This window comes from Budorcas taxicolor, chromosome 13, assembly GCF_023091745.1.
Source record: "Budorcas taxicolor isolate Tak-1 chromosome 13, Takin1.1, whole genome shotgun sequence".
In the NCBI taxonomy this organism is placed as follows: domain Eukaryota; kingdom Metazoa; phylum Chordata; class Mammalia; order Artiodactyla; family Bovidae; genus Budorcas; species Budorcas taxicolor.
In genome coordinates, this window is record NC_068922.1 from 27,507,649 (window position 1) to 27,512,398 (window position 4,750).

Genomic DNA, 4,750 nt, shown 5'->3' on the forward strand with positions numbered 1-4,750 from the left:
CCTCCTAACATTGTTAAGATCTCAGAAAATGTGGGAAATTTCTTGCTGCTTTGCTCCAACAACTGATGAAACACAGGCAATCCATCTCTCCCACCGTCAACCGATTCTCAGCCTTGAAACTCTGGTCTGCATTAACCAAAAATGTGTCCTGATACTTCATCTTTGAAACTCCATTTTCTTTCCTTTTTTTAATATTTTGGCCACACTATGAGGCATGCGAGATCTTAATCCCCTGACCAGGGACAGAAACTGCACACCCTAAAGTGGAAACCTAGTCTTAACCACTGGACTGCCAGGGAAGCCCAAAACTTTCACTTTCATATTGATATTTCTGTTGTCACCACAGCCCAGTTTATCTGTTTTTGTCCCTGGGATGCCATTTATTGACCTGTTTGGATCTTATGCTCCAAAACTTTCTTTCCAACTTTGTATAAACCTCAACTCAGCCCCAAACCCCAGAACCAACACAAGTCTGTCAACAGTATATTTCAGACATCAGTGATTTAGTCAATAATTATACAGTTAGTGAACAACAAGCTTGAACCTAGGACCCATCTGAAGTTCTGTTTCACTTATTGCAATTTAGTCAATCTATGTGGGTTCATATATTTTCCTTAATCTGCAGCTTCTTCACTATTCTCCTCTTTGTGTGTATGCCCAGTCACTCAGTCCTGTCCAACTCTTTGCAACTCCATGGACTATAGCCCAGCAGGCTCCTCTGTCCATGGGATTTCCCAGGCAAGAATACTGGAGTGGGTTGCCATTTCTTCCCCCAGGGAATCTTCCCAACCCAGGGGATCAAACCTACATCTCCTACATTGGCAGGTGGGTTCTTTACTGCTGAGCCACCTGGGAATCCATCTTATAAGCAGCACACCTTAGAGGATAACTATAAATTGGCTTGCATTCAGTTTTGTGACAATCAGTCCAGTTGATGATCTTCGCTCACCCACTAATACTCTTCTCCAGCCCATGCTGTTCAAACATACTGGCTCTAGTTTTCCTCAAAAACAGTTTGGATGGTTCCACCACAGGGCCTTTGCACTCAGTGCCTCTTGGCTTGTAGTTCTGTTCCTAGGTGTCCTGATGGCTTATTCCAGCACCTCCCTTAGAGCTGAGCTTAAATTTTACTTTACCGATGGAGCATTCTGATTATTTTATATAAGGTAGCAACCTCTGCCTCTCCCCAAACTTTCAATCTTTCTTTCCCTGCTCTATTTTTTTTTCTCCATAAAGTTTTCACCATTGGTCAGAGTTTGTATTTTAACTGTCAATATTTCATCACCAGAAACATCTGTCCCATGAGGTAAGTGTTTTTATCTGCTTTCTAATTATCATATACCCGTGCTAAGAACACAGGACTTGCTCAACAAATAAGGGAAGAATAAAAGAAGGGAGAAATACAGCAAGTGAAAGTCAGCAGAGCTCATAACTGCTTGATATCCTGCATCAGAAGCCTGCCTGCCGTATTGTGAGGAGGGGTAGCCATCACTCCCTTTCACATCTGTCATATACCATCTTATTACATCTCAACTACCATAAATTATTTAATTAATTAACCCTGCCAAATGGAAAAGGGATTGATATAAGAAAGCAAGCAGTGTGAAAAATAACTTTGTCTGTTTTTTACACATCTTCATTCCTTTTGTCTCTCTGCACTTCTTTCCTCCTTCATGTGTCCACCTCTCCTTTCACCTTTACGTCCTCTTCTCCTTGCTCCTTTCCCCTGTTACTATGGTTGAATGCCTCTGTGGCATTAAACCAAGCTGAAGCACAGACGTTATTGAGGGTTGAAGGGTGCATAACAGATGCTGTTAATCTGCCCTGGAGAGCCTTGAATGAGCAAGGGGGCCTTGCGATGAAATTGGATAGGGTATTCTCTAAACCAGTGATCTCCAATAAGCATTTGGTATTAACTAAGCAAGATATTGTGTATTACGTTGCTCTCAGTTTCTTTGAAACACCTGCCGAAGAGGACTCAGTGTAATGAACTTTAAGAAAAAAACCTGAAAGTGTTTTTCAATTAACTTTTCTTCTTTTGTAAGGATTAGTTTCCCATTCTGAAAAATATTTGAGTAAATTTGGCTGATTGCCTATCAATTTGCACATTAGACAGATGTTTATCATGGAATCAAGACATGATGTTTTGGGATATCACTTGTTAATCCTCCTGCCTCAAGTCAAACATATGCTAACTGATCTCTAATCATTTTATCACTAGAATCTCATATTCTGTAAATTCTATGATGCATAAATTTACTGCATATATCCAGAATCACTTGAAATGAACAAAAAGTTCATAATGAGTTGAACAAAAAGTTCATCATGAACAAAAGTTCATGAACAAAAAGTTCATGATGATGTGTTGTTGGTCATGTCCCTAACTTTGAATTAGAACTTCTAGCCTGGGACTGTAAGTGTGAGCACAGAGTACAAACTCAGAAGTCAATATCAAAGACCTTAGCTGTAAATGCAAACCAATGGCAGAAGCAACTATTTGTAACAGATAAGGAGTCTATCGACAATACCAATTCTTGGACAAGAGGCTGAGAAATACAAGATAAATCCTATATAAATAATTCTCTATTTCTTTCTTTAAAATATTTTATAACATTTCACCTAAACCCATTGCTCTATCTCATGAGTTTTGTGAACTACATAAAATTCTATGTAAACTTTTGTGTTTATGTTCGCATGTAAACTCTTTTGGAATATGGATCTCTAGTAACCTTAGATAAGTTTTGTGAACCTCTCCCCCAAATTTAAAGAGCTACTGCTCTACAATCTTTTGGAAATCTGGAAAAATGTGAGAGGAGTATCTGGCTTTCTGTTCGCTGTAGTGTTTTTACTTGATAGAAATGCAAAGGGCTGCCAAAGTAAAAGTTCTTTGGTTAGAGTAACAGCACATACCTAATATCATTCTGAGATAAATAAATGAATATATAAATATGACATGCTTACAAGTGTTGTGATAAAACAGTTAGAAAGTTGGTGATGATGCTGGTAGTGGTGGTGGAGGCAACACTCCCCAGCATAAAAGGATACTGACTATATCTTGACTTAGAATAATTTAAAGTCTGAGTTCTAGATTTTAATTACAAAACTACAACTGTCTTCAAAATACGATTGCTCTCAAATCAGTATCTCATGCACATCTGTCCTTTTGTTAAATAAATTTTGTTCAATAATATAAGGGGTTTTTCTTAAATACTATTTACAGAGAAGCTATTTATGAAATAAGACAATGGCCTCTTGGTGACCCTGATGTGTATGACATGGACTTTTTTGAATTTTTTTAATTTCTTTAATTTTACATTGGAATATATAGTTGACTAATAGAGTTTTGCCAAGAGAACACACTGGTCATAGCAAACACCCTCTTCCAACAGCACAAGAGAAGACTCTACACATGGATATCACCAGATGGTAAACGCCGAAATCAGATTGATGATATTCTTTGCATCCAAAGATGGAGAAGCTCTATACAGTCAGCAAAAACAAGACCGGGAGCTGACTGTGGCTCAGATCATGAACTCCTTATTGCCAAATTCAGACTTAAATTGAAGAAAGTAGGAAGAACTGCTAGACCATTCAGGTATGACCTAAATCAAATCCCTTATGATTATACAGTGGAAGTGAGAAATAGATTTAAGGGCCTAGATCTGATAGAGGGCATGATGAACTATGGACGGAGGTTCATGACATTGTACAGGAGACAGGGATCAAGATCATCCCCATAGAAAAGAAATGCCAAAAAGCAAAATGGCTGTCTGAAGAGGCCTTACAAAAAGAAGAGAAGCGAAAAGCAAAGGAGAAAAGGAAAGATATAAGCATCTGAATGCAGAGTTCCAAAGAATAGCTAGGAGAGATAAGAAAGCCTTCCTCAGTGATCAATGCAAAGAAATAGAGGAAAACAACAGAATGGGAAAGACCAGAGATCTCTTCAAGAAAACTAGAGATACCAAGGGAACATTTCACGCAAAGATGGGCTCGATAAAGGACAGAAATGGTATGGACTTAACAGAAGCAGAAGATATTAAGAAGAGGTGGCAAGAATACACAGAAGAACTGTACAAAAAAGATCTGCACAACCAAGATAATCACGATGGTGTGATCACTCACCTAGAGCCAAACATTCTGGAATGTGAAGTCAAGTGGGCCTTAGAAAGCATCACTACGAACAAAGCTAGTGGAGGTGATGGAATTCCAGTTGAGCTATTTCAAATCCTGAAAGATGATGCTGTGAAAGTGTTGCACTCAATATGCCAGCAAATTTGGAAAACTCAGCAGTGGCCACAGGACTAAAAAAGGTCAGTTTTCATTCCAATCCCAAAGAAAGGCAATGCCAAAGAATGCTCAAACTACTGCACAATTGCACTCATCTCACATGCTAGTAAAGTAATGCTCAAAATTCTCCAAGCCAGGCTTCAGCAATATGTGAACCATGAACTTCCAGATGTTCAAGCTGGTTTTAGAAAAGGCAGAGGAACCAGAGATCAAATTGCCAATATCCGCTGGATCATGGAAAAAGCAAGAGAGATCCAGAAAAACATCTATTTCTGCTTTACTGACTATGCCAAAGCCTTTGACTGTGTGGATCACAATCAACTGTGGACAATTCTGAAAGAGATGGGAATACCAGACCATCTGACCTGCCTCTTGAGAAACCTGGATGCAGGTCAGGAAGCAACAGTTAGAACTGGACATGGAACAACAGACTAGTTCCAAATAGGAAAAGGAGTATGTCAAG